This window comes from Drosophila simulans, chromosome X (assembly GCF_016746395.2).
Source record: "Drosophila simulans strain w501 chromosome X, Prin_Dsim_3.1, whole genome shotgun sequence".
In the NCBI taxonomy this organism is placed as follows: Eukaryota; Metazoa; Arthropoda; class Insecta; order Diptera; family Drosophilidae; genus Drosophila; species Drosophila simulans.
This window is the reverse complement of record NC_052525.2, coordinates 15,653,178-15,662,632: the sequence shown is the minus strand read 5'-3', so window position 1 is coordinate 15,662,632 and position 9,455 is coordinate 15,653,178. Positions and strand designations below refer to the sequence as shown.

At 39.7% G+C, this 9,455-nt stretch overlaps 1 long non-coding RNA gene across 1 annotated transcript; it reads left to right on the top strand.

Annotated features, from left to right (window-relative positions):
- The first annotated feature begins 6,993 nt into the window (after window positions 1-6,993).
- LOC27206954 lies at window positions 6,994-7,781 on the top strand. The gene is made up of 3 exons (XR_001600223.3): window positions 6,994-7,150; window positions 7,207-7,324; window positions 7,377-7,781. It is a non-coding gene; the product is annotated as an uncharacterized LOC27206954 (long non-coding RNA).
- Window positions 7,782-9,455: the final 1,674 nt, after the last annotated feature.

Below are 9,455 nucleotides of genomic sequence, written 5' to 3'. Positions count from 1 at the left end.
TCCTAACCCTCCTCCTGCCAGCGATGTCATACATTTCCGCGCACACCACATTTGCCTGCGTCGTTCTACACTTGGCGAAATCAGGGGTTAGCTTTGCTAGATTTTCAGGGAACTGAATTTAGGCTTTTTAACATTAAATACATTAAATAACAATATATAATATCGAAGTAGATAACAGAGAGTTGTGAACAGCAACTTCTTTTGTATCAGTAACTTTAGAAGTTAATAAGTATAAATATATGTGTTATATTTAAAAAAGACTTAGTACTTGGAAAAAGAAAAATATAAACGAAGTATTATAAAAATCATAGAAGACATGCTAATTTAAAAGTACCTAATATGCTAGTTTAAATAGTTTAAATTTTCTTTGAATAAAGCAACTAGGTTTCATATTTAAGATAAGCAAACTTCAAACTAATTGGAAAACACAAGTTTGTAATATACTTTCTAAAACTAGTACTTAACTAGTAGTAACTAGTACTTAATTAAAATGCAGCTATTTCTAGCACTTATTTCTTTCAGTGCTGCAGCACGAGGCACAAGAGCCGTCTACGTCGAAGATGCTGCAAGTTGCCACCACCGTCCCCCCATCCCATGAGTGCCACCAAACTAGTGCCTCCAAACTACCAAACTACCGAGCTCCAGCGAACACCACCCACTCCATTTTAGCCATCATCGATTACTCGCAGCATACACATCTATCGTATTTTTAGCTGGTGTTGATGTGTTCAATTAAAGAACCGTGGATGCTGCCTACAACAATTAGATTGCGGTGCGTTTAGTTAGTGCGAGTGCGATGCGATGTCAGACTGAAAATGGGTGGTTTGGGTTCATCTATTCCATTCTATACCCTTCCTTTTGTTTGGTTTGGTTTTGTGGGCGGTTGGGGGCTTATTTTCGGGTGGATTTTGGGTGGCGGTAGCGGGGAAAACGTTTCTGCAAGGTGTCGACACCTCGAGAAATTAGTTGTCAAATGCTTTTCACCGATTTCGTGGTGACAGACGGCTTTTACCAAAGTGTCGCCACGTCTCGGGAAATTGGGGCTCCCACCCCCCCATTTCCATTTTGGCCATGAATCACCATAACATCGAACGCGACTTTCAATTTGTCTGTGTGTTAATAGCTTATGAATTTATGATTTGACGCAGTGTGTTGGGAAAACATTCCCTGCCATCTTGTCAATATAATCAATTTAATATCGAATTTTTTCCATTAGTCACAGTCGCCGATTTTAGACGTGTCGTCGCATTCATATATCCACATCGGACATACATATTGTTGTTCCGTTCAAATCGACATGTGTGCGTTTCGGACCACGAGTATATGATGTACTCGAACTTTGAAAATATTCCAACTAGATGCCATGGGATGTGTGGCATCGGAAACGGTATCAGAATCAGAATCGGATTCGGATTCGGAATATCGGGACCACCAATTGCGAAGTTTGCCGTCGAGCGGCTGAATAAATACATAAACCGGTCAATCCAAACTGCGTGCGGTTTCTTTCGACTTTATGACCCCTGGACTACGTACGTACATATATACGGATGGATTCCCCCTACAAGTTCCATTCCATACCCCTTCTTGGTGGTCTGTTTCAGCTATGCGGCGCGATCCATGCGATACAATACGTTTCGATTCGATCCGATCCGATCCGATTATTATTGAGCCAGATATATTCGCAAACGGATCGACTGGACATTATTTCCAGCGAATCCGAATCGGTCGGCTACTCCAGACCGTGACTCTTTGGACACATGGATGTAGAATCAATCGACGGCCCCTCTGATATATTTCAGTTTTTAGTCACGAACAGATGTATTTTTGGATACCATCTTGCGACCCCAACGGAAAAAATCCTGCCGCCTGCAGTTCGCATGCAATTGTGTAATGCAATCGGTGCATTCAATTATGTTACAAAGCGCGAGTTTCCCTCGCAAAATATTTCTACGATCTCTGGTTTCGATTTCAGTGCAATGGCAAAATACGACCCTGTTCCCCAATTACTATTTCAAATTAAAAAAAAATGCACTTGGCTTGTTTTAATTGAAATGCACCTGTTATGTGAGAAAAATACTATATGAGTAAATGGAAAATAAGTGTGTAAATGATTCTTTTCCGAAAAGAATCTCATCTGAACAATAATGTATCTCGATAAAGTCAAATGTAATATATCTATTGGATGCTTTTCTGTATGCTTATAAACATGAAATACGTTTTATTGAATTTAACACCCAACATTTGATAGAATTAGCCAAAATTTAGTATGGATTACATCTAGATTCTATTTAGTTATTATACTACTATGAAAGATATTCACTGTGGCAAAATATCCCTGACCCGATTCAAGACACATTTAAGGACTCTCAGTCAGAAAACGACACTTTCGCAAATTGATACAATGCCATTTGCATTTGCCAAACGGATACCCCTTTGCGGAAAGTGTTTTTCCGGACGGGGGAGCTGGGAAAAATGGGAAAATGTGCTGTTGATACTTGTCGGTTGTATTGTGTTGGAAATTGATTCTTAAACGCTGTGAAGAATGATGCGAGATTGACTCGGTCCCCGGTCTCCGGTCCTCTGTACTCTGTACCCTGCTGCCAACCCCTAACCCAAAGACCAGGAAGATGAACGGATGCTGCCGGAAAGCAATATTTTCCTGGGGGATGGTGTAACCAGTGGGTGGCTTGTGGGTAGGGGAATGTTACTACTACTCATGCTGCTCGAAGCCCATTAAACGGCATCAAAAAAATTTAAATGCCAGTGTAAAAATGTGTTGGTTAAAGGATACAGATACAGATTCAGATACAGATGCAGATACGGATACCGATGCGGATACAGATACAGATACGAATACATATTGGCAGAAGGAAAACAATGTGGAAAAAGTGACCACAACAACATGGGCCACGGGTCCAACCACAGCCCACCCTTTTTCACAAGCTCAAAAATATACGTTAAATATATGTAGATATACACGAGTAAAGGAGTTGCAGATGGGGCTGCCGATATGGATACGGATACGTACAGATGTCGAGAGTCTTAAATTGCATTAACTCATTTAATGATGTTCAAATTGAGGCTGCTGCCGCAGTGGGTGGCCTGGTGGCCTGGTGGCCTGGTGGCGCCTCCCCGGCTCTTCTGTCCCGCCCACTTGGCCCAAAAATCTCACGCCACTTTGTCACACCAGTTCGCCGTGTGGTGGCAACACAACCCCAGTACGAAACAAAACCCCTAGTTCCCCTCCCCCCCACACCATAGTACTACTACGGCCGGCGAAAAATGGGAACTTGGATCGGGGGGGAACTGGCATCGGCATCACTTTAAATTGCTGCTGTCAAAGCGACAAAGTGTGAGTATGAGCACGAGATTCTCGATGTTACGGGGTGTTCCCTGTGTGCTTTTTTGGGCACCGGGAGTGGTAAACTATTTGTCATGCCTGTCATACTCTCGTACATCTTTGTCAACACTATTTAGAAGTTTAATAAATTTTCACTTTGTTGAAAAACGGGAGAGGGAAAGCGAATGGGCTGGGGGAATCTGGGGGATGTGAGGCGCCGTTCCGGATTTTAATAACAAGTGAGGCCTGACATCACACGCTGCCGTGATAACTCATTCTGCTCATTTCGCAGGTTGAGCAAAGTCGCAGTTTCATTTCATATTAATGACAAAAGATCCCCAAAAAAAAATAGACTGAAATAAAGTTGTCAAAAAGTTAAATAATTTTAAATATGCTTGTAAAATTAGGTAATACAGTGTAGGATTATTAATAAATACTATTATTAGAAATTAGATAGTCTGAATTATTTATGAATTAAGAAAATAATAAAATATACAAAGCTAAACCGATATTAAAATGAATTATGTTATATAAAATATATTATTATTATTATTTTATAATAAACATAACTCCAGAACACATAGGTTCATTTATAGTTTTGCCTTTTAAAAAGTATGTCTATTATATTATTGTTAACGATTTTTATTAATATTTATGGTATCATGCTTAAAATATTCAGTCCTTAAATTATTGACATAATTTATACACCCCCATCCTTTTGTTTTCCTGCTAAAAATTAAAAACATTTTCTTTATGAACATACACCCCGAAAAGTTGTGTATAAATACACCTGTAAAATGACTTTACCATTTCCATTTCGATTTCCCCATGCAGATACAATATTTGGCTAATAAATATAAGATCTCGCATCGTGATAAAATCATAATTGCCACCACCAGTTTCGCCGAATTGTGGCACCTGGAAAAACTCAATCAGCCGGTCATCATAAATTTATGAGAACTAAATTAAATTATTCAATCAGTTGCCAATCGCAATACCCCAACTTGCTCCGCTGCTCCCCGTATTATTACCTTTGTCAGCCAGAGTGTGTGCCACATTCCTTCCTTCTTTTTTTTCTTTTTTTTTTTCCATATTTTTCCGCTTTTTTCTTTATTATTTTTTTTTTGTTATCCGCGGCATCAGAGGGCAAAATCTGCGTGAGAGTGTTTCGATTCCGGAGGGAGGCGAAAAGTGAGCCCGTACTGTGCACTGTGGTCCAGAATTCGATTTTTTTGGCATAAAGTCTAAAAATTGAGCTACAGACTTGAAACTTTGTACATTTTGTTGTTAAATCACAAATAGTTTGCACAGAAAATTTGAAGTCTGTGCGACCACGCCCTCTCTTGCCTCCCATATTAACTACTGGTATGGCTCAGGAGTCAACGAAATATCATTTTTTTTTTTTTTTTTTTTTTAAAGTCGTGTATATTGTTGTTTTAAAAATAATCCCCCTTTTCTTTTTCTAGTTCTACATTTTAAATTTCCGAATCTGAATTCGAATCAGAATCAGATTGTGAATCCAATATTTTGTCTCATGGATCAGGTTTAAAATTAGACTGTATTTCCAAAAGACTTATTACTGCCTTCGGAAGTGGTTTTTCCTATTTTTTCTCTCTCGTTCTTTTAAACTTATTGTTGATAATAGTGGGTCCGAGTTATCAATCGCTCTGTGGAAAATATCACTCATCCTATTGATCCGAATATCTTTTTTTGCATGTGATAGTCGGTCCCTTTTGTAAAGCTTATTCCGGGCTTCACTCGTATTTTCAGTTTCCTTTTTAATCTTTCTCCTTCATTTTGGTAAGATAAGTTTCGGCGTCCCATTTGCTTCGGTGTCTTGGAGTTTTCAAAATCACTAACAAGAATTGTTATCTTTGACGCCATCCACTTGGTATGCTTGAAAATAAATCGGTCTAGTTGTCTGTTACACTCGGGCAGTTTTTTTTTAGTAAATAATTCAAAATTTACTATTTTTTGTCAATCTCTTCTGTCTTTTTCGATTCCTGATTATTGTTGTTGATTGCGGAATAAACGTAATTTGAAACATAACTTTTTGCCTATTGTTACGCCTCCAAATGTCCAGGAGGTCGCTATGTCTGAACTCAAAATTGCCTATTTAAAATCAAATTTTTAAGAAAACGAGCAAAAATGGGCAAAAGATATTACTTTACCGTGAAAGACAATAGTTAAAGGTACAAACTGACGTTTTTAACTTTTGTCAGAAATTGTCAGAAAATTAGTTATACTCCACGAAACACAGGGGACACGTTAGAATTTTCTGTTAAAATACACATAAATTGGATGTCACACAACATAAAAACAGTACAACTATACATATATTACCTACATAAGTTAAAAACATCATACCTTGGCATTTATTTTCCATATTTTACTATAATTTTTGGATGCGTATTAACGATCATACCACATGCAAAAGTAAGCAAGTAATTTTTCGGAAATTGCATTCTCTCAATCAGCTTTTTAACACTTCAACTTTAAAAGCTCATAAAACGATTTAGTGAAGCTTTCGGTCAATTTTGTTTTTTGTTTTTATTTATATGATCAATTTTCTATTAGAAAATAATTGCTAGAGGACGATATATTGACATAAAAATTTAGACTTTATGCCAAAAAAAACGAATTCTGGACCATAGTGCTGTGGTAGCACTAAATGCGGATTCCCCTCGTGATATCCCGATGTTGTTCCTGTTGCTGGTGTTGCTGATGTTGCTGGTGTTGCTGGTGTCGTGTATGCAAATGTTTGACAGTGTCGCTTTATTGTTCCGCTCCGTTCCATTTGGTTTGGCACTTGCGTCGTCGGAGATGGAGTTGTTGGCGTTGGAGGGCAAGTAAGTGGCAGAACCACTTGCTTTACTGGGCCGGAGTCGGAGCCGTCGCCGTTCCTGTTGCCTGGACGTAGTAGATGTGCCTCGCTTAGTTGTGGAAAGTCACGCTGCCATATTGCGTGTTTTGATTGATGGATAAGCGCGATATTTGTTTTGCAAACACTTGACAGGAGGCTTGATTAAAAAACTTCACTGCTCACATGGGACTTGGGTACCGAGCAACTCCTCGGTTATTTGAAACAGCCGGCAAAACCACCTCCTTCTCGACGACATTTACGGGCGTGTCCCAGGACCAGCCCACCCGAATACAATATACAATATACAATGTACAATATACGAATGCGAACGAGCCGAGCAGACCCATCTGATTCCCGGAGGGGCGGATACCGGGAACAATTACCAGAGGGCGGCAGATACAATTTACATGGCTCTTACGCCTGTTCCTGATTTCTTGTCGCTATTTATTTCACAACCTTTGTTGAACATGCAAATTACCATTAATGAAATTGTCGAAACGAGCCACGCCGGTACTTTGCACAATCTTTCTTCCTGTCAGATATGTCATCGCTACTTCTGCCGGGCTTAAACGCACGAAATTCAAGCGTTGATTAATCGAAAATTCATAAACCCACCGGCGGCGGCGGCGGATTCCATCGCTTCACTTGGATAACTTCATTTCGGCGATGACATACGAGGCATTGCGTTCATTTTGGCCACTTTTGCTGTCTTGCCAAACGCAGAATGGTGACAGATGTTCCCTGGTCATCGTGAGTGGGCAAATATACATATCTGTGATTTGGTAACTTGTTCACATTGGTCTTTGTGATATACCAAGCAAACTTAGTAGGGGGGCTATGAAATATCAAGCCTTTGAAACACATTTTGTAATGCCGTTCAGTATGAGAAGCGTTCCCGTTCGGAAAGTATCTGAGTAAATTATCGTGACTTGTGTAATCAAAAGCAGGTAAAATGTGTGAGTTCATAGTGGTTTAAACATACTAATACTATAGTTTCAATTAGATGTTACTCCTCAGGACAAACTTGAAATCCCAATTGGCATGACTGGAGTTTTCAAGACCTCAAATCCAAATTTTTTTCGATGACCCAGTTTATTAGTGACTTTTGTAATCAAGTGCTGGTAAAATGTGTGAATTCACAGTGGTTAAAACATACTAATACTTTAGTTTCAGATGTCTTCAATTAGGAGTTACCCCTCAGGATAAACTTAAAGTCCCAATTGGAATGACTGGAGTTTTGAAGACCTCAAATCTTGCTTTGATAATTACAGCACTGCTGGCTCATTTGTACATTTCATAAGTACCTTATGAAATGTTCCAATGGTCGGGCAAAGCTATTACTGGTCCATGTTTTGGATAGAAGTAATTCTAAGAAAAGGAAATCTGCCAGTTACCATTCTCACTATGTAACAGTTGGAACAAGAATTTTAAGCAAGCCGATTACTTAATTATATTAAGAATTATTCAGCAAATGTTTTGATAATAACCGCTTATACCGCACATAAACTACCTATTTATGTTGCATTTAATGCCGGTAAACATAAAAGCCAAAAGCTAAAGAGCTAGAATCCCTCGACTTGAACTCTTAAGGGAGGCCCAGTTGGGGATAATTTACTTCTGGGCTTCTTCTATGGCCTCATATGTGGGCCACCGGCACCACATATATTATATTCAGTGAAATCATTAAGGTGGCTACCGACCTCGGTGCGGTAATGGATTGGATATTTGTAACCCGCAATTACGATAACTGCATAATGGTATATTTATCATGAACGGCTTGCTAATCAATGTGGTTGGGGTATTCCTTTTTTCTTTTTTTTTCTTTTTTTGGTTGGAAGTGAATGGGTTGAGGGTCAATCGGGTTCGACAAATGTCCCCCCGGCATTCTTTGTATTTATTTAGCACGAATAAAGATGTCATAAAAAACAAATTCCACTTTTATGTTTTGGCACGGCCACCGGGCGGAAAAGATTCATGGCCCAATCGAATTGGCCCTTAGCAGAAATCACAAATGGGGTGCTCTGACCAGGCAGCACTGAGCGAAAATGGTGTATAAAGCGGCATTAATTATTCTTTATTACTATACAACTTTAAATACATTAAATATTAAAGAAGGTTTATTCAATTGTCTAGCTTGTACAAAAATAAAATTCTAATAACCCACCGATTCTGATTTGTGGCACACATGTTTTAGCTAGGTGTTCCTCTTGAAAGTCCTTTGCCATATAACTTGAAGTCACTTCTTATTATTCTCTGTGCATTAAACGAGTGTGATGCTACCAGCGATGATGCCCAATTTCAAAGGACTCGCAACATCGAGGCACATCGAAATTAGCAGCTACGGGGCAGGCTCAAAGGGTTGGCTCACATACATTTTGCAGAATCGAGATCCCCGAGGGTGGAGTCCTTGCCCCTTTTCATGTTGATGTTGTCACCCTTGTGACGGTGGGCTGCTTCCATATAGCCTCGGACCAGGGCACTCTTCACCGCCTCCAGAAATCCACATCCACATCCACTTTCACTGCCCAGTTTCGGATGGAGAAGGGTTGGGCCGGGCTTAAATGATTTGTCGCCTTTTACGCGAGCGATTACCACATTATAGGCTAAAAGCGCTCCTTATATCGGAAAACACTTTCGTTTATTGCAGCCGTGCTCGGGGTATTCGCCGTATTCCCACTTGTATTGCGACCGGAAAGGCGAAAGGGAGGGTAGCGGAGTTGCCCGTATCCGGAATCCGGAATTCCCGGGCTCCTGGGCTTACGGGTTCTCAGGCACCGGCACGGGCACCCTTCCCTGACTTCCAAGTGGGCGGGCATTGCGACACATTCGCCCCCATTTCCCACCGGATTCATAAATAATATGCCAACCGCCGCCTTCCCTGCATAAACAACTACTAAAGCCCATCGTACACGAATTCAATTTGGTGCTGGATCTGGAGCTGGAGCTGGAGCTGCTGCTGAGCCCGCCGTCTGATCCTGAGCCCTTTTTTCCGCAGTTCCGCTAATGAGTTTCTACGCAATTTCGTGTGCCGGAATTATTAAAGGCCGAAACACAAATTATAATTTATACACTGTGCGAATTGGGCCGATAAATGGTATCTATGTACATATTATTTAGCTCATTTTAAATGAATAACATTTTACTTTTAAATATAAGTAATGCAGCAACTTAAGATATTTATATTTTATATATATACATATTTATTATATTTATAATTTATAATTTGTAAACTTTAAATTTATTATTTCTTAT